The 21,496-nt window shown below is 39.1% G+C and overlaps 37 non-coding genes across 37 annotated transcripts; all 37 read right to left on the bottom strand.

Annotated features, from left to right (window-relative positions):
• Nucleotides 1-104: 104 nt before the first annotated feature.
• Nucleotides 105-177, bottom strand: TRNAK-UUU (transfer RNA lysine (anticodon UUU)). Its single transcript has one exon. It is a non-coding gene; the product is annotated as a tRNA-Lys (tRNA).
• Nucleotides 178-902: 725 nt separating this feature from the next.
• On the bottom strand, nt 903-975 carry TRNAK-UUU (transfer RNA lysine (anticodon UUU)). Its single transcript has one exon. It is a non-coding gene; the product is annotated as a tRNA-Lys (tRNA).
• Nucleotides 976-1,830: 855 nt separating this feature from the next.
• TRNAK-UUU (transfer RNA lysine (anticodon UUU)) lies at nt 1,831-1,903 on the bottom strand. Its single transcript has one exon. It is a non-coding gene; the product is annotated as a tRNA-Lys (tRNA).
• Nucleotides 1,904-2,198: 295 nt separating this feature from the next.
• On the bottom strand, nt 2,199-2,289 carry TRNAR-UCU (transfer RNA arginine (anticodon UCU)). Its single transcript is given in 2 exon segments — nt 2,199-2,234; nt 2,253-2,289. It is a non-coding gene; the product is annotated as a tRNA-Arg (tRNA).
• A 339-nt stretch (nt 2,290-2,628) lies between these two features.
• On the bottom strand, nt 2,629-2,701 carry TRNAK-UUU (transfer RNA lysine (anticodon UUU)). The gene has a single exon. It is a non-coding gene; the product is annotated as a tRNA-Lys (tRNA).
• Nucleotides 2,702-3,556: 855 nt separating this feature from the next.
• TRNAK-UUU (transfer RNA lysine (anticodon UUU)) lies at nt 3,557-3,629 on the bottom strand. The gene has a single exon. It is a non-coding gene; the product is annotated as a tRNA-Lys (tRNA).
• A 295-nt stretch (nt 3,630-3,924) lies between these two features.
• TRNAR-UCU (transfer RNA arginine (anticodon UCU)) lies at nt 3,925-4,015 on the bottom strand. Its single transcript is given in 2 exon segments — nt 3,925-3,960; nt 3,979-4,015. It is a non-coding gene; the product is annotated as a tRNA-Arg (tRNA).
• Nucleotides 4,016-4,354: 339 nt separating this feature from the next.
• Nucleotides 4,355-4,427, bottom strand: TRNAK-UUU (transfer RNA lysine (anticodon UUU)). Its single transcript has one exon. It is a non-coding gene; the product is annotated as a tRNA-Lys (tRNA).
• Nucleotides 4,428-5,281: 854 nt separating this feature from the next.
• Nucleotides 5,282-5,354, bottom strand: TRNAK-UUU (transfer RNA lysine (anticodon UUU)). The gene has a single exon. It is a non-coding gene; the product is annotated as a tRNA-Lys (tRNA).
• Nucleotides 5,355-5,649: 295 nt separating this feature from the next.
• Nucleotides 5,650-5,740, bottom strand: TRNAR-UCU (transfer RNA arginine (anticodon UCU)). Its single transcript is given in 2 exon segments — nt 5,650-5,685; nt 5,704-5,740. It is a non-coding gene; the product is annotated as a tRNA-Arg (tRNA).
• Nucleotides 5,741-6,079: 339 nt separating this feature from the next.
• Nucleotides 6,080-6,152, bottom strand: TRNAK-UUU (transfer RNA lysine (anticodon UUU)). The gene has a single exon. It is a non-coding gene; the product is annotated as a tRNA-Lys (tRNA).
• Nucleotides 6,153-7,007: 855 nt separating this feature from the next.
• On the bottom strand, nt 7,008-7,080 carry TRNAK-UUU (transfer RNA lysine (anticodon UUU)). The gene has a single exon. It is a non-coding gene; the product is annotated as a tRNA-Lys (tRNA).
• A 295-nt stretch (nt 7,081-7,375) lies between these two features.
• TRNAR-UCU (transfer RNA arginine (anticodon UCU)) lies at nt 7,376-7,466 on the bottom strand. Its single transcript is given in 2 exon segments — nt 7,376-7,411; nt 7,430-7,466. It is a non-coding gene; the product is annotated as a tRNA-Arg (tRNA).
• A 339-nt stretch (nt 7,467-7,805) lies between these two features.
• TRNAK-UUU (transfer RNA lysine (anticodon UUU)) lies at nt 7,806-7,878 on the bottom strand. The gene has a single exon. It is a non-coding gene; the product is annotated as a tRNA-Lys (tRNA).
• Nucleotides 7,879-8,733: 855 nt separating this feature from the next.
• On the bottom strand, nt 8,734-8,806 carry TRNAK-UUU (transfer RNA lysine (anticodon UUU)). Its single transcript has one exon. It is a non-coding gene; the product is annotated as a tRNA-Lys (tRNA).
• Nucleotides 8,807-9,101: 295 nt separating this feature from the next.
• Nucleotides 9,102-9,192, bottom strand: TRNAR-UCU (transfer RNA arginine (anticodon UCU)). The gene is given in 2 exon segments: nt 9,102-9,137; nt 9,156-9,192. It is a non-coding gene; the product is annotated as a tRNA-Arg (tRNA).
• A 339-nt stretch (nt 9,193-9,531) lies between these two features.
• On the bottom strand, nt 9,532-9,604 carry TRNAK-UUU (transfer RNA lysine (anticodon UUU)). Its single transcript has one exon. It is a non-coding gene; the product is annotated as a tRNA-Lys (tRNA).
• Nucleotides 9,605-10,459: 855 nt separating this feature from the next.
• On the bottom strand, nt 10,460-10,532 carry TRNAK-UUU (transfer RNA lysine (anticodon UUU)). Its single transcript has one exon. It is a non-coding gene; the product is annotated as a tRNA-Lys (tRNA).
• A 295-nt stretch (nt 10,533-10,827) lies between these two features.
• Nucleotides 10,828-10,918, bottom strand: TRNAR-UCU (transfer RNA arginine (anticodon UCU)). The gene is given in 2 exon segments: nt 10,828-10,863; nt 10,882-10,918. It is a non-coding gene; the product is annotated as a tRNA-Arg (tRNA).
• A 339-nt stretch (nt 10,919-11,257) lies between these two features.
• Nucleotides 11,258-11,330, bottom strand: TRNAK-UUU (transfer RNA lysine (anticodon UUU)). The gene has a single exon. It is a non-coding gene; the product is annotated as a tRNA-Lys (tRNA).
• An 855-nt stretch (nt 11,331-12,185) lies between these two features.
• TRNAK-UUU (transfer RNA lysine (anticodon UUU)) lies at nt 12,186-12,258 on the bottom strand. Its single transcript has one exon. It is a non-coding gene; the product is annotated as a tRNA-Lys (tRNA).
• Nucleotides 12,259-12,553: 295 nt separating this feature from the next.
• On the bottom strand, nt 12,554-12,644 carry TRNAR-UCU (transfer RNA arginine (anticodon UCU)). The gene is given in 2 exon segments: nt 12,554-12,589; nt 12,608-12,644. It is a non-coding gene; the product is annotated as a tRNA-Arg (tRNA).
• Nucleotides 12,645-12,983: 339 nt separating this feature from the next.
• TRNAK-UUU (transfer RNA lysine (anticodon UUU)) lies at nt 12,984-13,056 on the bottom strand. Its single transcript has one exon. It is a non-coding gene; the product is annotated as a tRNA-Lys (tRNA).
• Nucleotides 13,057-13,911: 855 nt separating this feature from the next.
• TRNAK-UUU (transfer RNA lysine (anticodon UUU)) lies at nt 13,912-13,984 on the bottom strand. Its single transcript has one exon. It is a non-coding gene; the product is annotated as a tRNA-Lys (tRNA).
• A 295-nt stretch (nt 13,985-14,279) lies between these two features.
• On the bottom strand, nt 14,280-14,370 carry TRNAR-UCU (transfer RNA arginine (anticodon UCU)). Its single transcript is given in 2 exon segments — nt 14,280-14,315; nt 14,334-14,370. It is a non-coding gene; the product is annotated as a tRNA-Arg (tRNA).
• Nucleotides 14,371-14,709: 339 nt separating this feature from the next.
• TRNAK-UUU (transfer RNA lysine (anticodon UUU)) lies at nt 14,710-14,782 on the bottom strand. The gene has a single exon. It is a non-coding gene; the product is annotated as a tRNA-Lys (tRNA).
• An 855-nt stretch (nt 14,783-15,637) lies between these two features.
• TRNAK-UUU (transfer RNA lysine (anticodon UUU)) lies at nt 15,638-15,710 on the bottom strand. Its single transcript has one exon. It is a non-coding gene; the product is annotated as a tRNA-Lys (tRNA).
• Nucleotides 15,711-16,005: 295 nt separating this feature from the next.
• TRNAR-UCU (transfer RNA arginine (anticodon UCU)) lies at nt 16,006-16,096 on the bottom strand. The gene is given in 2 exon segments: nt 16,006-16,041; nt 16,060-16,096. It is a non-coding gene; the product is annotated as a tRNA-Arg (tRNA).
• Nucleotides 16,097-16,435: 339 nt separating this feature from the next.
• TRNAK-UUU (transfer RNA lysine (anticodon UUU)) lies at nt 16,436-16,508 on the bottom strand. Its single transcript has one exon. It is a non-coding gene; the product is annotated as a tRNA-Lys (tRNA).
• An 855-nt stretch (nt 16,509-17,363) lies between these two features.
• TRNAK-UUU (transfer RNA lysine (anticodon UUU)) lies at nt 17,364-17,436 on the bottom strand. The gene has a single exon. It is a non-coding gene; the product is annotated as a tRNA-Lys (tRNA).
• A 295-nt stretch (nt 17,437-17,731) lies between these two features.
• TRNAR-UCU (transfer RNA arginine (anticodon UCU)) lies at nt 17,732-17,822 on the bottom strand. The gene is given in 2 exon segments: nt 17,732-17,767; nt 17,786-17,822. It is a non-coding gene; the product is annotated as a tRNA-Arg (tRNA).
• A 339-nt stretch (nt 17,823-18,161) lies between these two features.
• TRNAK-UUU (transfer RNA lysine (anticodon UUU)) lies at nt 18,162-18,234 on the bottom strand. The gene has a single exon. It is a non-coding gene; the product is annotated as a tRNA-Lys (tRNA).
• Nucleotides 18,235-19,089: 855 nt separating this feature from the next.
• TRNAK-UUU (transfer RNA lysine (anticodon UUU)) lies at nt 19,090-19,162 on the bottom strand. The gene has a single exon. It is a non-coding gene; the product is annotated as a tRNA-Lys (tRNA).
• Nucleotides 19,163-19,457: 295 nt separating this feature from the next.
• TRNAR-UCU (transfer RNA arginine (anticodon UCU)) lies at nt 19,458-19,548 on the bottom strand. The gene is given in 2 exon segments: nt 19,458-19,493; nt 19,512-19,548. It is a non-coding gene; the product is annotated as a tRNA-Arg (tRNA).
• A 339-nt stretch (nt 19,549-19,887) lies between these two features.
• On the bottom strand, nt 19,888-19,960 carry TRNAK-UUU (transfer RNA lysine (anticodon UUU)). Its single transcript has one exon. It is a non-coding gene; the product is annotated as a tRNA-Lys (tRNA).
• Nucleotides 19,961-20,815: 855 nt separating this feature from the next.
• TRNAK-UUU (transfer RNA lysine (anticodon UUU)) lies at nt 20,816-20,888 on the bottom strand. Its single transcript has one exon. It is a non-coding gene; the product is annotated as a tRNA-Lys (tRNA).
• Nucleotides 20,889-21,183: 295 nt separating this feature from the next.
• On the bottom strand, nt 21,184-21,274 carry TRNAR-UCU (transfer RNA arginine (anticodon UCU)). Its single transcript is given in 2 exon segments — nt 21,184-21,219; nt 21,238-21,274. It is a non-coding gene; the product is annotated as a tRNA-Arg (tRNA).
• Nucleotides 21,275-21,496: the final 222 nt, after the last annotated feature.

The raw sequence follows: 21,496 nt of genomic DNA on the forward strand, positions 1-21,496 counted from the left end.
GTAAGGACTCGATCAAGACTTTTTTGAACCATCTGTAATTGGAATTCCCATTCATTGGATCCTGAAAAGAGTATGCAATTGATATACATTTTCTTTAACCAAGCCGCCTGAACAGGGACTTGAACCCTGGGCCCTCAGATTAAAAGTCTGATGCTCTACCGACTGAGCTATCCAGGCTCTGAGGCAGCACCCCACAAAATGACATTATCAACATTAGGAAGTGTCCCAACTATCACTACGTTTTTAAACCCCTTGCGTGCGGGGCGTATTTTCCGCCTGTGCTGACTCCGCCTTGCGCGGGCGGAGTCATGACGGAACGGTTTCGTCATCAGCACAGCTCACCCGTAGCTGATGACGGAACCGTTCTGTCATCAGCACGCAAGGGGTTAAGATGGTTGCCGGTATTAGTACTAAATACAGAGAATATAATAATGAATTGGTACTTGGGATAACAGGATAACAGGGATAAAACTGACTCTGGTGGGATTCGAACCCACAACCTTTGAATATCTTTTTTACATTCACCTAGAAGTACAATGCGCTATCCATTGCCCCACAGAGCCAATCTGCTATAATGAGGTGCAGAGATGATCTGAAATGAAATAATGAGCTATTAGCTGTTGATCAGCTTTATAAAATTCATTTGATACTATAACCATGGCTATATTTTGAATATTGAATTGGTGAAATGATATTCACCGTCTCAGACTACATGATACCATTGGTAAATCTACGTACGACTTAAGTTTAGTCAAATGGCACATAATATGTGAGACAGATGTGTATTTCACAACTCCATGAAAGACGTTTTTGCAATTTTAGTAATGGAATATCTTATTCGTCATGCAGGGGTCCACAAAAAGAGCATACAATTAGAGTACTTTTTCTTTAAAGGAAACAACCGCCTGAACAGGGACTTGAACCCTGGACCCTCAGATTAAAAGTCTGATGCTCTACCGACTGAGCTATCCAGGCTCTGCTATACTCTACCTTAAAATCAGCTAAACAAATGTGGACGTACACTGACCTACACTTTGTATATTTATATAATTACATATTAGCAATCAATATTCTAGAGTTTAATAATGAATTGATATTATAAGCATTTGAAATTTCAGCAGCACACGTAATCCATTATAACTCCGGAAATTTGTACTATCTCATTTTCGGATGACATAGAAATCACGTGTTTAAAATGACACAGTGAAATTAATAAGGGGCCAAATACTATTACTAACTCCTAAATTACATTTTCAGCAGTATCATTGGGAATTTCCTCTTGGGCATAGACTATGCAACATTTTCAAAGCAAACAGTCTCTGTTTAAGTAGACTTTCTTTCACTGCCATTTTGGTAAATGTTTCTGGTGATGGAGAAGCAGGATTGCTGGTTACTGTTTCAATTAGTTATAAAATAGAGGAGGGATAAAATTGACCCAGTTGGTGTTCGATCCCTTAGCGTTTGAATGCTTTTGCTACATTCGCCTAGGACTCCAAGCCGCAATCCATTGCACCAGAGATCCGACCTGATTCAACAAGGTGATCAGAGATTCACAAATAAAAAGATGACCTATAAGTGGTTGACCAACTTTATCAAATTAATCTGACACTAGCTTACATTTTGAACATTGAATTGGATAAAAGATAATCAACATGTCAAACTACATGATACAGTTTGGGTAAGTCTTTTTAACCCTTGTCAAAGAAAGTAGAGCACAGATGGGTATGTAAGGACTCGATCAAGACTTTTTTGAACCATCTGTAATTGGAATTCCCATTCATTGGATCCTGAAAAGAGTATGCAATTGATATACATTTTCTTTAACCAAGCCGCCTGAACAGGGACTTGAACCCTGGGCCCTCAGATTAAAAGTCTGATGCTCTACCGACTGAGCTATCCAGGCTCTGAGGCAACACCCCACAAAATGACATTATCAACATTAGGAAGTGTCCCAACTATCACTACGTTTTTTAACCCCTTGCGTGCGGGGCGTATTTTCCGCCTGTGCTGACTCCGCCTTGCGCGGGCGGAGTCATGACGGAACGGTTTCGTCATCAGCACAGCTCACCCGTAGCTGATGACGGAACCGTTCTGTCATCAGCACGCAAGGGGTTAAGATGGTTGCCGGTATTAGTACTAAATACAGAGAATATAATAATGAATTGGTACTTGGGATAACAGGATAACAGGGATAAAACTGACTCTGCTGGGATTCGAACCCACAACCTTTGAATATCTTTTTTACATTCACCTAGAGGTCCAATGCGCTATCCATTGCGCCACAGAGCCAATCTGCTATAATGAGGTGCAGAGATGATCTGAAATGAAATAATGAGCTATTAGCTGTTGATCAGCTTTATAAAGTTCATTTGATACTATAACCATGGCTATATTTTGAATATTGAATTGGTGAAATGATATTCACCGTCTCAGACTACATGATACCATTGGTAAATCTACGTACGACTTAAGTTTAGTCAAATGGCACATAATATGTGAGACAGATGTGTATTTCACAACTCCATGAAAGACGTTTTTGCAATTTTAGTAATGGAATATCTTATTCGTCATGCAGGGGTCCACAAAAAGAGCATACAATTAGAGTACTTTTTCTTTAAAGGAAACAACCGCCTGAACAGGGACTTGAACCCTGGACCCTCAGATTAAAAGTCTGATGCTCTACCGACTGAGCTATCCAGGCTCTGCTATACTCTACCTTAAAATCAGCTAAACAAATGTGGACGTACACTGACCTACACTTTGTATATTTATATAATTACATATTAGCAATCAATATTCTAGAGTTTAATAATGAATTGATATTATAAGCATTTGAAATTTCAGCAGCACACGTAATCCATTATAACTCCGGAAATTTGTACTATCTCATTTTCGGATGACATAGAAATCACGTGTTTAAAATGACACTGTGAAATTAATAAAGGGCCAAATACTATTACTAACTCCTAAATTACATTTTCAGCAGTATCATTGGGAATTTCCTCTTGGGCATAGACTATGCAACATTTTCAAAGCAAACAGTCTCTGTTTAAGTAGACTTTCTTTCACTGCCATTTTGGTAAATGTTTCTGGTGATGGAGAAGCAGGATTGCTGGTTACTGTTTCAATTAGTTATAAAATAGAGGAGGGATAAAATTGACCCAGTTGGTGTTCGATCCCTTAGCGTTTGAATGCTTTTGCTACATTCGCCTAGGACTCCAAGCCGCAATCCATTGCACCAGAGATCCGACCTGATTCAACAAGGTGATCAGAGATTCACAAATAAAAAGATGACCTATAAGTTGTTGACCAACTTTATCAAATTAATCGGACACTAGCTTACATTTTGAACATTGAATTGGATAAAAGATAATCAACATGTCAAACTACATGATACAGTTTGGGTAAGTCTTCTTAACCCTTGTCAAAGAAAGTAGAGCACAGATGGGTATGTAAGGACTCGATCAAGACTTTTTTGAACCATCTGTAATTGGAATTCCCATTCATTGGATCCTGAAAAGAGTATGCAATTGATATACATTTTCTTTAACCAAGCCGCCTGAACAGGGACTTGAACCCTGGGCCCTCAGATTAAAAGTCTGATGCTCTACCGACTGAGCTATCCAGGCTCTGAGGCAGCACCCCACAAAATGACATTATCAACATTAGGAAGTGTCCCAACTATCACTACGTTTTTTAACCCCTTGCGTGCGGGGCGTATTTTCCGCCTGTGCTGACTCCGCCTTGCGCGGGCGGAGTCATGACGGAACGGTTTCGTCATCAGCACAGCTCACCCGTAGCTGATGACGGAACCGTTCTGTCATCAGCACGCAAGGGGTTAAGATGGTTGCCGGTATTAGTACTAAATACAGAGAATATAATAATGAATTGGTACTTGGGATAACAGGATAACAGGGATAAAACTGACTCTGGTGGGATTCGAACCCACAACCTTTGAATATCTTTTTTACATTCACCTAGAAGTCCAATGCGCTATCCATTGCGCCACAGAGCCAATCTGCTATAATGAGGTGCAGAGATGATCTGAAATGAAATAATGAGCTATTAGCTGTTGATCAGCTTTATAAAGTTCATTTGATACTATAACCATGGCTATATTTTGAATATTGAATTGGTGAAATGATATTCACCGTCTCAGACTACATGATACCATTGGTAAATCTACGTACGACTTAAGTTTAGTCAAATGGCACATAATATGTGAGACAGATGTGTATTTCACAACTCCATGAAAGACGTTTTTGCAATTTTAGTAATGGAATATCTTATTCGTCATGCAGGGGTTCACAAAAAGAGCATACAATTAGAGTACTTTTTCTTTAAAGGAAACAACCGCCTGAACAGGGACTTGAACCCTGGACCCTCAGATTAAAAGTCTGATGCTCTACCGACTGAGCTATCCAGGCTCTGCTATACTCTACCTTAAAATCAGCTAAACAAATGTGGACGTACACTGACCTACACTTTGTATATTTATATAATTACATATTAGCAATCAATATTCTAGAGTTTAATAATGAATTGATATTATAAGCATTTGAAATTTCAGCAGCACACGTAATCCATTATAACTCCGGAAATTTGTACTATCTCATTTTCGGATGACATAGAAATCACGTGTTTAAAATGACACAGTGAAATTAATAAAGGGCCAAATACTATTACTAACTCCTAAATTACATTTTCAGCAGTATCATTGGGAATTTCCTCTTGGGCATAGACTATGCAACATTTTCAAAGCAAACAGTCTCTGTTTAAGTAGACTTTCTTTCACTGCCATTTTGGTAAATGTTTCTGGTGATGGAGAAGCAGGATTGCTGGTACTGTTTCAATTAGTTATAAAATAGAGGAGGGATAAAATTGACCCAGTTGGTGTTCGATCCCTTAGCGTTTGAATGCTTTTGCTACATTCGCCTAGGACTCCAAGCCGCAATCCATTGCACCAGAGATCCGACCTGATTCAACAAGGTGATCAGAGATTCACAAATAAAAAGATGACCTATAAGTGGTTGACCAACTTTATCAAATTAATCTGACACTAGCTTACATTTTGAACATTGAATTGGATAAAAGATAATCAACATGTCAAACTACATGATACAGTTTGGGTAAGTCTTCTTAACCCTTGTCAAAGAAAGTAGAGCACAGATGGGTATGTAAGGACTCGATCAAGACTTTTTTGAACCATCTGTAATTGGAATTCCCATTCATTGGATCCTGAAAAGAGTATGCATTTGATATACATTTTCTTTAACCAAGCCGCCTGAACAGGGACTTGAACCCTGGGCCCTCAGATTAAAAGTCTGATGCTCTACCGACTGAGCTATCCAGGCTCTGAGGCAGCACCCCACAAAATGGCATTATCAACATTAGGAAGTGTCCCAACTATCACTACGTTTTTTAACCCCTTGCGTGCGGGGCGTATTTTCCGCCTGTGCTGACTCCGCCTTGCGCGGGCGGAGTCATGACGGAACGGTTTCGTCATCAGCACAGCTCACCCGTAGCTGATGACGGAACCGTTCTGTCATCAGCACGCAAGGGGTTAAGATGGTTGCCGGTATTAGTACTAAATACAGAGAATATAATAATGAATTGGTACTTGGGATAACAGGATAACAGGGATAAAACTGACTCTGGTGGGATTCGAACCCACAACCTTTGAATATCTTTTTTACATTCACCTAGAAGTCCAATGCGCTATCCATTGCGCCACAGAGCCAATCTGCTATAATGAGGTGCAGAGATGATCTGAAATGAAATAATGAGCTATTAGCTGTTGATCAGCTTTATAAAGTTCATTTGATACTATAACCATGGCTATATTTTGAATATTGAATTGGTGAAATGATATTCACCGTCTCAGACTACATGATACCATTGGTAAATCTACGTACGACTTAAGTTTAGTCAAATGGCACATAATATGTGAGACAGATGTGTATTTCACAACTCCATGAAAGACGTTTTTGCAATTTTAGTAATGGAATATCTTATTCGTCATGCAGGGGTCCACAAAAAGAGCATACAATTAGAGTACTTTTTCTTTAAAGGAAACAACCGCCTGAACAGGGACTTGAACCCTGGACCCTCAGATTAAAAGTCTGATGCTCTACCGACTGAGCTATCCAGGCTCTGCTATACTCTACCTTAAAATCAGCTAAACAAATGTGGACGTACACTGACCTACACTTTGTATATTTATATAATTACATATTAGCAATCAATATTCTAGAGTTTAATAATGAATTGATATTATAAGCATTTGAAATTTCAGCAGCACACGTAATCCATTATAACTCCGGAAATTTGTACTATCTCATTTTCGGATGACATAGAAATCACGTGTTTAAAATGACACAGTGAAATTAATAAGGGGCCAAATACTATTACTAACTCCTAAATTACATTTTCAGCAGTATCATTGGGAATTTCCTCTTGGGCATAGACTATGCAACATTTTCAAAGCAAACAGTCTCTGTTTAAGTAGACTTTCTTTCACTGCCATTTTGGTAAATGTTTCTGGTGATGGAGAAGCAGGATTGCTGGTTACTGTTTCAATTAGTTATAAAATAGAGGAGGGATAAAATTGACCCAGTTGGTGTTCGATCCCTTAGCGTTTGAATGCTTTTGCTACATTCGCCTAGGACTCCAAGCCGCAATCCATTGCACCAGAGATCCGACCTGATTCAACAAGGTGATCAGAGATTCACAAATAAAAAGATGACCTATAAGTGGTTGACCAACTTTATCAAATTAATCTGACACTAGCTTACATTTTGAACATTGAATTGGATAAAAGATAATCAACATGTCAAACTACATGATACAGTTTGGGTAAGTCTTCTTAACCCTTGTCAAAGAAAGTAGAGCACAGATGGGTATGTAAGGACTCGATCAAGACTTTTTTGAACCATCTGTAATTGGAATTCCCATTCATTGGATCCTGAAAAGAGTATGCAATTGATATACATTTTCTTTAACCAAGCCGCCTGAACAGGGACTTGAACCCTGGGCCCTCAGATTAAAAGTCTGATGCTCTACCGACTGAGCTATCCAGGCTCTGAGGCAGCACCCCACAAAATGACATTATCAACATTAGGAAGTGTCCCAACTATCACTACGTTTTTTAACCCCTTGCGTGTGGGGCGTATTTTCCGCCTGTGCTGACTCCGCCTTGCGCGGGCGGAGTCATGACGGAACGGTTTCGTCATCAGCACAGCTCACCCGTAGCTGATGACGGAACCGTTCTGTCATCAGCACGCAAGGGGTTAAGATGGTTGCCGGTATTAGTACTAAATACAGAGAATATAATAATGAATTGGTACTTGGGATAACAGGATAACAGGGATAAAACTGACTCTGGTGGGATTCGAACCCACAACCTTTGAATATCTTTTTTACATTCACCTAGAAGTCCAATGCGCTATCCATTGCGCCACAGAGCCAATCTGCTATAATGAGGTGCAGAGATGATCTGAAATGAAATAATGAGCTATTAGCTGTTGATCAGCTTTATAAAGTTCATTTGATACTATAACCATGGCTATATTTTGAATATTGAATTGGTGAAATGATATTCACCGTCTCAGACTACATGATACCATTGGTAAATCTACGTACGACTTAAGTTTAGTCAAATGGCACATAATATGTGAGACAGATGTGTATTTCACAACTCCATGAAAGACGTTTTTGCAATTTTAGTAATGGAATATCTTATTCGTTATGCAGGGGTCCACAAAAAGAGCATACAATTAGAGTACTTTTTCTTTAAAGGAAACAACCGCCTGAACAGGGACTTGAACCCTGGACCCTCAGATTAAAAGTCTGATGCTCTACCGACTGAGCTATCCAGGCTCTGCTATACTCTACCTTAAAATCAGCTAAACAAATGTGGACGTACACTGACCTACACTTTGTATATTTATATAATTACATATTAGCAATCAATATTCTAGAGTTTAATAATGAATTGATATTATAAGCATTTGAAATTTCAGCAGCACACGTAATCCATTATAACTCCGGAAATTTGTACTATCTCATTTTCGGATGACATAGAAATCACGTGTTTAAAATGACACAGTGAAATTAATAAGGGGCCAAATACTATTACTAACTCCTAAATTACATTTTCAGCAGTATCATTGGGAATTTCCTCTTGGGCATAGACTATGCAACATTTTCAAAGCAAACAGTCTCTGTTTAAGTAGACTTTCTTTCACTGCCATTTTGGTAAATGTTTCTGGTGATGGAGAAGCAGGATTGCTGGTTACTGTTTCAATTAGTTATAAAATAGAGGAGGGATAAAATTGACCCAGTTGGTGTTCGATCCCTTAGCGTTTGAATGCTTTTGCTACATTCGCCTAGGACTCCAAGCCGCAATCCATTGCACCAGAGATCCGACCTGATTCAACAAGGTGATCAGAGATTCACAAATAAAAAGATGACCTATAAGTGGTTGACCAACTTTATCAAATTAATCTGACACTAGCTTACATTTTGAACATTGAATTGGATAAAAGATAATCAACATGTCAAACTACATGATACAGTTTGGGTAAGTCTTCTTAACCCTTGTCAAAGAAAGTAGAGCACAGATGGGTATGTAAGGACTCGATCAAGACTTTTTTGAACCATCTGTAATTGGAATTCCCATTCATTGGATCCTGAAAAGAGTATGCAATTGATATACATTTTCTTTAACCAAGCCGCCTGAACAGGGACTTGAACCCTGGGCCCTCAGATTAAAAGTCTGATGCTCTACCGACTGAGCTATCCAGGCTCTGAGGCAGCACCCCACAAAATGACATTATCAACATTAGGAAGTGTCCCAACTATCACTACGTTTTTTAACCCCTTGCGTGTGGGGCGTATTTTCCGCCTGTGCTGACTCCGCCTTGCGCGGGCGGAGTCATGACGGAACGGTTTCGTCATCAGCACAGCTCACCCGTAGCTGATGACGGAACCGTTCTGTCATCAGCACGCAAGGGGTTAAGATGGTTGCCGGTATTAGTACTAAATACAGAGAATATAATAATGAATTGGTACTTGGGATAACAGGATAACAGGGATAAAACTGACTCTGGTGGGATTCGAACCCACAACCTTTGAATATCTTTTTTACATTCACCTAGAAGTCCAATGCGCTATCCATTGCGCCACAGAGCCAATCTGCTATAATGAGGTGCAGAGATGATCTGAAATGAAATAATGAGCTATTAGCTGTTGATCAGCTTTATAAAGTTCATTTGATACTATAACCATGGCTATATTTTGAATATTGAATTGGTGAAATGATATTCACCGTCTCAGACTACATGATACCATTGGTAAATCTACGTACGACTTAAGTTTAGTCAAATGGCACATAATATGTGAGACAGATGTGTATTTCACAACTCCATGAAAGACGTTTTTGCAATTTTAGTAATGGAATATCTTATTCGTCATGCAGGGGTCCACAAAAAGAGCATACAATTAGAGTACTTTTTCTTTAAAGGAAACAACCGCCTGAACAGGGACTTGAACCCTGGACCCTCAGATTAAAAGTCTGATGCTCTACCGACTGAGCTATCCAGGCTCTGCTATACTCTACCTTAAAATCAGCTAAACAAATGTGGACGTACACTGACCTACACTTTGTATATTTATATAATTACATATTAGCAATCAATATTCTAGAGTTTAATAATGAATTGATATTATAAGCATTTGAAATTTCAGCAGCACACGTAATCCATTATAACTCCGGAAATTTGTACTATCTCATTTTCGGATGACATAGAAATCACGTGTTTAAAATGACACAGTGAAATTAATAAAGGGCCAAATACTATTACTAACTCCTAAATTACATTTTCAGCAGTATCATTGGGAATTTCCTCTTGGGCATAGACTATGCAACATTTTCAAAGCAAACAGTCTCTGTTTAAGTAGACTTTCTTTCACTGCCATTTTGGTAAATGTTTCTGGTGATGGAGAAGCAGGATTGCTGGTTACTGTTTCAATTAGTTATAAAATAGAGGAGGGATAAAATTGACCCAGTTGGTGTTCGATCCCTTAGCGTTTGAATGCTTTTGCTACATTCGCCTAGGACTCCAAGCCGCAATCCATTGCACCAGAGATCCGACCTGATTCAACAAGGTGATCAGAGATTCACAAATAAAAAGATGACCTATAAGTGGTTGACCAACTTTATCAAATTAATCTGACACTAGCTTACATTTTGAACATTGAATTGGATAAAAGATAATCAACATGTCAAACTACATGATACAGTTTGGGTAAGTCTTCTTAACCCTTGTCAAAGAAAGTAGAGCACAGATGGGTATGTAAGGACTCGATCAAGACTTTTTTGAACCATCTGTAATTGGAATTCCCATTCATTGGATCCTGAAAAGAGTATGCATTTGATATACATTTTCTTTAACCAAGCCGCCTGAACAGGGACTTGAACCCTGGGCCCTCAGATTAAAAGTCTGATGCTCTACCGACTGAGCTATCCAGGCTCTGAGGCAGCACCCCACAAAATGGCATTATCAACATTAGGAAGTGTCCCAACTATCACTACGTTTTTTAACCCCTTGCGTGCGGGGCGTATTTTCCGCCTGTGCTGACTCCGCCTTGCGCGGGCGGAGTCATGACGGAACGGTTTCGTCATCAGCACAGCTCACCCGTAGCTGATGACGGAACCGTTCTGTCATCAGCACGCAAGGGGTTAAGATGGTTGCCGGTATTAGTACTAAATACAGAGAATATAATAATGAATTGGTACTTGGGATAACAGGATAACAGGGATAAAACTGACTCTGGTGGGATTCGAACCCACAACCTTTGAATATCTTTTTTACATTCACCTAGAAGTCCAATGCGCTATCCATTGCGCCACAGAGCCAATCTGCTATAATGAGGTGCAGAGATGATCTGAAATGAAATAATGAGCTATTAGCTGTTGATCAGCTTTATAAAGTTCATTTGATACTATAACCATGGCTATATTTTGAATATTGAATTGGTGAAATGATATTCACCGTCTCAGACTACATGATACCATTGGTAAATCTACGTACGACTTAAGTTTAGTCAAATGGCACATAATATGTGAGACAGATGTGTATTTCACAACTCCATGAAAGACGTTTTTGCAATTTTAGTAATGGAATATCTTATTCGTCATGCAGGGGTCCACAAAAAGAGCATACAATTAGAGTACTTTTTCTTTAAAGGAAACAACCGCCTGAACAGGGACTTGAACCCTGGACCCTCAGATTAAAAGTCTGATGCTCTACCGACTGAGCTATCCAGGCTCTGCTATACTCTACCTTAAAATCAGCTAAACAAATGTGGACGTACACTGACCTACACTTTGTATATTTATATAATTACATATTAGCAATCAATATTCTAGAGTTTAATAATGAATTGATATTATAAGCATTTGAAATTTCAGCAGCACACGTAATCCATTATAACTCCGGAAATTTGTACTATCTCATTTTCGGATGACATAGAAATCACGTGTTTAAAATGACACAGTGAAATTAATAAGGGGCCAAATACTATTACTAACTCCTAAATTACATTTTCAGCAGTATCATTGGGAATTTCCTCTTGGGCATAGACTATGCAACATTTTCAAAGCAAACAGTCTCTGTTTAAGTAGACTTTCTTTCACTGCCATTTTGGTAAATGTTTCTGGTGATGGAGAAGCAGGATTGCTGGTTACTGTTTCAATTAGTTATAAAATAGAGGAGGGATAAAATTGACCCAGTTGGTGTTCGATCCCTTAGCGTTTGAATGCTTTTGCTACATTCGCCTAGGACTCCAAGCCGCAATCCATTGCACCAGAGATCCGACCTGATTCAACAAGGTGATCAGAGATTCACAAATAAAAAGATGACCTATAAGTGGTTGACCAACTTTATCAAATTAATCTGACACTAGCTTACATTTTGAACATTGAATTGGATAAAAGATAATCAACATGTCAAACTACATGATACAGTTTGGGTAAGTCTTCTTAACCCTTGTCAAAGAAAGTAGAGCACAGATGGGTATGTAAGGACTCGATCAAGACTTTTTTGAACCATCTGTAATTGGAATTCCCATTCATTGGATCCTGAAAAGAGTATGCAATTGATATACATTTTCTTTAACCAAGCCGCCTGAACAGGGACTTGAACCCTGGGCCCTCAGATTAAAAGTCTGATGCTCTACCGACTGAGCTATCCAGGCTCTGAGGCAGCACCCCACAAAATGACATTATCAACATTAGGAAGTGTCCCAACTATCACTACGTTTTTTAACCCCTTGCGTGCGGGGCGTATTTTCCGCCTGTGCTGACTCCGCCTTGCGCGGGCGGAGTCATGACGGAACGGTTTCGTCATCAGCACAGCTCACCCGTAGCTGATGACGGAACCGTTCTGTCATCAGCACGCAAGGGGTTAAGATGGTTGCCGGTATTAGTACTAAATACAGAGAATATAATAATGAATTGGTACTTGGGATAACAGGATAACAGGGATAAAACTGACTCTGGTGGGATTCGAACCCACAACCTTTGAATATCTTTTTTACATTCACCTAGAAGTCCAATGCGCTATCCATTGCGCCACAGAGCCAATCTGCTATAATGAGGTGCAGAGATGATCTGAAATGAAATAATGAGCTATTAGCTGTTGATCAGCTTTATAAAGTTCATTTGATACTATAACCATGGCTATATTTTGAATATTGAATTGGTGAAATGATATTCACCGTCTCAGACTACATGATACCATTGGTAAATCTACGTACGACTTAAGTTTAGTCAAATGGCACATAATATGTGAGACAGATGTGTATTTCACAACTCCATGAAAGACGTTTTTGCAATTTTAGTAATGGAATATCTTATTCGTCATGCAGGGGTCCACAAAAAGAGCATACAATTAGAGTACTTTTTCTTTAAAGGAAACAACCGCCTGAACAGGGACTTGAACCCTGGACCCTCAGATTAAAAGTCTGATGCTCTACCGACTGAGCTATCCAGGCTCTGCTATACTCTACCTTAAAATCAGCTAAACAAATGTGGACGTACACTGACCTACACTTTGTATATTTATATAATTACATATTAGCAATCAATATTCTAGAGTTTAATAATGAATTGATATTATAAGCATTTGAAATTTCAGCAGCACACGTAATCCATTATAACTCCGGAAATTTGTACTATCTCATTTTCGGATGACATAGAAATCACGTGTTTAAAATGACACAGTGAAATTAATAAAGGGCCAAATACTATTACTAACTCCTAAATTACATTTTCAGCAGTATCATTGGGAATTTCCTCTTGGGCATAGACTATGCAACATTTTCAAAGCAAACAGTCTCTGTTTAAGTAGACTTTCTTTCACTGCCATTTTGGTAAATGTTTCTGGTGATGGAGAAGCAGGATTGCTGGTTACTGTTTCAATTAGTTATAAAATAGAGGAGGGATAAAATTGACCCAGTTGGTGTTCGATCCCTTAGCGTTTGAATGCTTTTGCTACATTCGCCTAGGACTCCAAGCCGCAATCCATTGCACCAGAGATCCGACCTGATTCAACAAGGTGATCAGAGATTCACAAATAAAAAGATGACCTATAAGTGGTTGACCAACTTTATCAAATTAATCTGACACTAGCTTACATTTTGAACATTGAATTGGATAAAAGATAATCAACATGTCAAACTACATGATACAGTTTGGGTAAGTCTTCTTAACCCTTGTCAAAGAAAGTAGAGCACAGATGGGTATGTAAGGACTCGATCAAGACTTTTTTGAACCATCTGTAATTGGAATTCCCATTCATTGGATCCTGAAAAAAGTATGCATTTGATATACATTTTCTTTAACCAAGCCGCCTGAACAGGGACTTGAACCCTGGGCCCTCAGATTAAAAGTCTGATGCTCTACCGACTGAGCTATCCAGGCTCTGAGGCAGCACCCCACAAAATGGCATTATCAACATTAGGAAGTGTCCCAACTATCACTACGTTTTTTAACCCCTTGCGTGCGGGGCGTATTTTCCGCCTGTGCTGACTCCGCCTTGCGCGGGCGGAGTCATGACGGAACGGTTTCGTCATCAGCACAGCTCACCCGTAGCTGATGACGGAACCGTTCTGTCATCAGCACGCAAGGGGTTAAGATGGTTGCCGGTATTAGTACTAAATACAGAGAATATAATAATGAATTGGTACTTGGGATAACAGGATAACAGGGATAAAACTGACTCTGGTGGGATTCGAACCCACAACCTTTGAATATCTTTTTTACATTCACCTAGAAGTCCAATGCGCTATCCATTGCGCCACAGAGCCAATCTGCTATAATGAGGTGCAGAGATGATCTGAAATGAAATAATGAGCTATTAGCTGTTGATCAGCTTTATAAAGTTCATTTGATACTATAACCATGGCTATATTTTGAATATTGAATTGGTGAAATGATATTCACCGTCTCAGACTACATGATACCATTGGTAAATCTACGTACGACTTAAGTTTAGTCAAATGGCACATAATATGTGAGACAGATGTGTATTTCACAACTCCATGAAAGACGTTTTTGCAATTTTAGTAATGGAATATCTTATTCGTCATGCAGGGGTCCACAAAAAGAGCATACAATTAGAGTACTTTTTCTTTAAAGGAAACAACCGCCTGAACAGGGACTTGAACCCTGGACCCTCAGATTAAAAGTCTGATGCTCTACCGACTGAGCTATCCAGGCTCTGCTATACTCTACCTTAAAATCAGCTAAACAAATGTGGACGTACACTGACCTACACTTTGTATATTTATATAATTACATATTAGCAATCAATATTCTAGAGTTTAATAATGAATTGATATTATAAGCATTTGAAATTTCAGCAGCACACGTAATCCATTATAACTCCGGAAATTTGTACTATCTCATTTTCGGATGACATAGAAATCACGTGTTTAAAATGACACAGTGAAATTAATAAGGGGCCAAATACTATTACTAACTCCTAAATTACATTTTCAGCAGTATCATTGGGAATTTCCTCTTGGGCATAGACTATGCAACATTTTCAAAGCAAACAGTCTCTGTTTAAGTAGACTTTCTTTCACTGCCATTTTGGTAAATGTTTCTGGTGATGGAGAAGCAGGATTGCTGGTTACTGTTTCAATTAGTTATAAAATAGAGGAGGGATAAAATTGACCCAGTTGGTGTTCGATCCCTTAGCGTTTGAATGCTTTTGCTACATTCGCCTAGGACTCCAAGCCGCAATCCATTGCACCAGAGATCCGACCTGATTCAACAAGGTGATCAGAGATTCACAAATAAAAAGATGACCTATAAGTGGTTGACCAACTTTATCAAATTAATCTGACACTAGCTTACATTTTGAACATTGAATTGGATAAAAGATAATCAACATGTCAAACTACATGATACAGTTTGGGTAAGTCTTCTTAACCCTTGTCAAAGAAAGTAGAGCACAGATGGGTATGTAAGGACTCGATCAAGACTTTTTTGAACCATCTGTAATTGGAATTCCCATTCATTGGATCCTGAAAAGAGTATGCAATTGATATACATTTTCTTTAACCAAGCCGCCTGAACAGGGACTTGAACCCTGGGCCCTCAGATTAAAAGTCTGATGCTCTACCGACTGAGCTATCCAGGCTCTGAGGCAGCACCCCACAAAATGACATTATCAACATTAGGAAGTGTCCCAACTATCACTACGTTTTTTAACCCCTTGCGTGCGGGGCGTATTTTCCGCCTGTGCTGACTCCGCCTTGCGCGGGCGGAGTCATGACGGAACGGTTTCGTCATCAGCACAGCTCACCCGTAGCTGATGACGGAACCGTTCTGTCATCAGCACGCAAGGGGTTAAGATGGTTGCCGGTATTAGTACTAAATACAGAGAATATAATAATGAATTGGTACTTGGGATAACAGGATAACAGGGATAAAACTGACTCTGGTGGGATTCGAACCCACAACCTTTGAATATCTTTTTTACATTCACCTAGAAGTCCAATGCGCTATCCATTGCGCCACAGAGCCAATCTGCTATAATGAGGTGCAGAGATGATCTGAAATGAAATAATGAGCTATTAGCTGTTGATCAGCTTTATAAAGTTCATTTGATACTATAACCATGGCTATATTTTGAATATTGAATTGGTGAAATGATATTCACCGTCTCAGACTACATGATACCATTGGTAAATCTACGTACGACTTAAGTTTAGTCAAATGGCACATAATATGTGAGACAGATGTGTATTTCACAACTCCATGAAAGACGTTTTTGCAATTTTAGTAATGGAATATCTTATTCGTCATGCAGGGGTCCACAAAAAGAGCATACAATTAGAGTACTTTTTCTTTAAAGGAAACAACCGCCTGAACAGGGACTTGAACCCTGGACCCTCAGATTAAAAGTCTGATGCTCTACCGACTGAGCTATCCAGGCTCTGCTATACTCTACCTTAAAATCAGCTAAACAAATGTGGACGTACACTGACCTACACTTTGTATATTTATATAATTACATATTAGCAATCAATATTCTAGAGTTTAATAATGAATTGATATTATAAGCATTTGAAATTTCAGCAGCACACGTAATCCATTATAACTCCGGAAATTTGTACTATCTCATTTTCGGATGACATAGAAATCACGTGTTTAAAATGACACAGTGAAATTAATAAAGGGCCAAATACTATTACTAACTCCTAAATTACATTTTCAGCAGTATCATTGGGAATTTCCTCTTGGGCATAGACTATGCAACATTTTCAAAGCAAACAGTCTCTGTTTAAGTAGACTTTCTTTCACTGTCATTTTGGTAAATGTTTCTGGTGATGGAGAAGCAGGATTGCTGGTTACTGTTTCAATTAGTTATAAAATAGAGGAGGGATAAAATTGACCCAGTTGGTGTTCGATCCCTTAGCGTTTGAATGCTTTTGCTACATTCGCCTAGGACTCCAAGCCGCAATCCATTGCACCAGAGATCCGACCTGATTCAACAAGGTGATCAGAGATTCACAAATAAAAAGATGACCTATAAGTGGTTGACCAACTTTATCAAATTAATCTGACACTAGCTTACATTTTGAACATTGAATTGGATAAAAGATAATCAACATGTCAAACTACATGATACAGTTTGGGTAAGTCTTCTTAACCCTTGTCAAAGAAAGTAGAGCACAGATGGGTATGTAAGGACTCGATCAAGACTTTTTTGAACCATCTGTAATTGGAATTCCCATTCATTGGATCCTGAAAAGAGTATGCATTTGATATACATTTTCTTTAACCAAGCCGCCTGAACAGGGACTTGAACCCTGGGCCCTCAGATTAAAAGTCTGATGCTCTACCGACTGAGCTATCCAGGCTCTGAGGCAGCACCCCACAAAATGGCATTATCAACATTAGGAAGTGTCCCAACTATCACTACGTTTTTTAACCCCTTGCGTGCGGGGCGTATTTTCCGCCTGTGCTGACTCCGCCTTGCGCGGGCGGAGTCATGACGGAACGGTTTCGTCATCAGCACAGCTCACCCGTAGCTGATGACGGAACCGTTCTGTCATCAGCACGCAAGGGGTTAAGATGGTTGCCGGTATTAGTACTAAATACAGAGAATATAATAATGAATTGGTACTTGGGATAACAGGATAACAGGGATAAAACTGACTCTGGTGGGATTCGAACCCACAACCTTTGAATATCTTTTTTACATTCACCTAGAAGTCCAATGCGCTATCCATTGCGCCACAGAGCCAATCTGCTATAATGAGGTGCAGAGATGATCTGAAATGAAATAATGAGCTATTAGCTGTTGATCAGCTTTATAAAGTTCATTTGATACTATAACCATGGCTATATTTTGAATATTGAATTGGTGAAATGATATTCACCGTCTCAGACTACATGATACCATTGGTAAATCTACGTACGACTTAAGTTTAGTCAAATGGCACATAATATGTGAGACAGATGTGTATTTCACAACTCCATGAAAGACGTTTTTGCAATTTTAGTAATGGAATATCTTATTCGTCATGCAGGGGTCCACAAAAAGAGCATACAATTAGAGTACTTTTTCTTTAAAGGAAACAACCGCCTGAACAGGGACTTGAACCCTGGACCCTCAGATTAAAAGTCTGATGCTCTACCGACTGAGCTATCCAGGCTCTGCTATACTCTACCTTAAAATCAGCTAAACAAATGTGGACGTACACTGACCTACACTTTGTATATTTATATAATTACATATTAGCAATCAATATTCTAGAGTTTAATAATGAATTGATATTATAAGCATTTGAAATTTCAGCAGCACACGTAATCCATTATAACTCCGGAAATTTGTACTATCTCATTTTCGGATGACATAGAAATCACGTGTTTAAAATGACACTGTGAAATTAATAAAGGGCCAAATACTATTACTAACTCCTAAATTACATTTTCAGCAGTATCATTGGGAATTTCCTCTTGGGCATAGACTATGCAACATTTTCAAAGCAAACAGTCTCTGTTTAAGTAGACTTTCTTTCACTGCCATTTTGGTAAATGTTTCTGGTGATGGAGAAGCAGGATTGCTGGTTACTGTTTCAATTAGTTATAAAATAGAGGAGGGATAAAATTGACCCAGTTGGTGTTCGAACCCTTAGCGTTTGAATGCTTTTGCTACATTCGCCTAGGACTCCAAGCCGCAATCCATTGCACCAGAGATCCGACCTGATTCAACAAGGTGATCAGAGATTCACAAATAAAAAGATGACCTATAAGTTGTTGACCAACTTTATCAAATTAATCGGACACTAGCTTACATTTTGAACATTGAATTGGATAAAAGATAATCAACATGTCAAACTACATGATACAGTTTGGGTAAGTCTTCTTAACCCTTGTCAAAGAAAGTAGAGCACAGATGGGTATGTAAGGACTCGATCAAGACTTTTTTGAACCATCTGTAATTGGAATTCCCATTCATTGGATCCTGAAAAGAGTATGCAATTGATATACATTTTCTTTAACCAAGCCGCCTGAACAGGGACTTGAACCCTGGGCCCTCAGATTAAAAGTCTGATGCTCTACCGACTGAGCTATCCAGGCTCTGAGGCAGCACCCCACAAAATGACATTATCAACATTAGGAAGTGTCCCAACTATCACTACGTTTTTTAACCCCTTGCGTGCGGGGCGTATTTTCCGCCTGTGCTGACTCCGCCTTGCGCGGGCGGAGTCATGACGGAACGGTTTCGTCATCAGCACAGCTCACCCGTAGCTGATGACGGAACCGTTCTGTCATCAGCACGCAAGGGGTTAAGATGGTTGCCGGTATTAGTACTAAATACAGAGAATATAATAATGAATTGGTACTTGGGATAACAGGATAACAGGGATAAAACTGACTCTGGTGGGATTCGAACCCACAACCTTTGAATATCTTTTTTACATTCACCTAGAAGTCCAATGCGCTATCCATTGCGCCACAGAGCCAATCTGCTATAATGAGGTGCAGAGATGATCTGAAATGAAATAATGAGCTATTAGCTGTTGATCAGCTTTATAAAGTTCATTTGATACTATAACCATGGCTATATTTTGAATATTGAATTGGTGAAATGATATTCACCGTCTCAGACTACATGATACCATTGGTAAATCTACGTACGACTTAAGTTTAGTCAAATGGCACATAATATGTGAGACAGATGTGTATTTCACAACTCCATGAAAGACGTTTTTGCAATTTTAGTAATGGAATATCTTATTCGTCATGCAGGGGTCCACAAAAAGAGCATACAATTAGAGTACTTTTTCTTTAAAGGAAACAACCGCCTGAACAGGGACTTGAACCCTGGACCCTCAGATTAAAAGTCTGATGCTCTACCGACTGAGCTATCCAGGCTCTGCTATACTCTACCTTAAAATCAGCTAAACAAATGTGGACGTACACTGACCTACACTTTGTATATTTATATAATTACATATTAGCAATCAATATTCTAGAGTTTAATAATGAATTGATATTATAAGCATTTGAAATTTCAGCAGCACACGTAATCCATTATAACTCCGGAAATTTGTACTATCTCATTTTCGGATGACATAGAAATCACGTGTTTAAAATGACACTGTGAAATTAATAAAGGGCCAAATACTATTACTAACTCCTAAATTACATTTTCAGCAGTATCATTGGGAATTTCCTCTTGGGCATAGACTATGCAACATTTTCAAAGCAAACAGTCTCTGTTTAAGTAGACTTTCTTTCACTGCCATTTTGGTAAATGTTTCTGGTGATGGAGAAGCAGGATTGCTGGTTACTGTTTCAATTAGTTATAAAATAGAGGAGGGATAAAATTGACCCAGTTGGTGTTCGAACCCTTAGCGTTTGAATGCTTTTGCTACATTCGCCTAGGACTCCAAGCCGCAATCCATTGCACCAGAGATCTGACCTGATTCAACAAGGTGATCAGAGATTCACAAATAAAAAGATGACCTATAAGTTGTTGACCAACTTTATCAAATTAATCGGACACTAGCTTACATTTTGAACATTGAATTGGATAAAAGATAATCAACATGTCAAACTACATGATACAGTTTGGGTAAGTCTTCTTAACCCTTGTCAAAGAAAGTAGAGCACAGATGGGTATGTAAGGACTCGATCAAGACTTTTTTGAACCATCTGTAATTGGAATTCCCATTCATTGGATCCTGAAAAGAGTATGCAATTGATATACATTTTCTTTAACCAAGCCGCCTGAACAGGGACTTGAACCCTGGGCCCTCAGATTAAAAGTCTGATGCTCTACCGACTGAGCTATCCAGGCTCTGAGGCAGCACCCCACAAAATGACATTATCAACATTAGGAAGTGTCCCAACTATCACTACGTTTTTTAACCCCTTGCGTGCGGGGCGTATTTTCCGCCTGTGCTGACTCCGCCTTGCGCGGGCGGAGTCATGACGGAACGGTTTCGTCATCAGCACAGCTCACCCGTAGCTGATGACGGAACCGTTCTGTCATCAGCACGCAAGGGGTTAAGATGGTTGCCGGTATTAGTACTAAATACAGAGAATATAATAATGAATTGGTACTTGGGATAACAGGATAACAGGGATAAAACTGACTCTGGTGGGATTCGAACCCACAACCTTTGAATATCTTTTTTACATTCACCTAGAAGTCCAATGCGCTATCCATTGCGCCACAGAGCCAATCTGCTATAATGAGGTGCAGAGATGATCTGAAATGAAATAATGAGCTATTAGCTGTTGATCAGCTTTATAAAGTTCATTTGATACTATAACCATGGCTATATTTTGAATATTGAATTGGTGAAATGATATTCACCGTCTCAGACTACATGATACCATTGGTAAATCTACGTACGACTTAAGTTTAGTCAAATGGCACATAATATGTGAGACAGATGTGTA

This window comes from Lissotriton vulgaris, chromosome 1_2 (genome assembly GCF_964263255.1).
Source record: "Lissotriton vulgaris chromosome 1_2, aLisVul1.2, whole genome shotgun sequence".
Lineage (NCBI taxonomy): Eukaryota > Metazoa > Chordata > Amphibia > Caudata > Salamandridae > Lissotriton > Lissotriton vulgaris.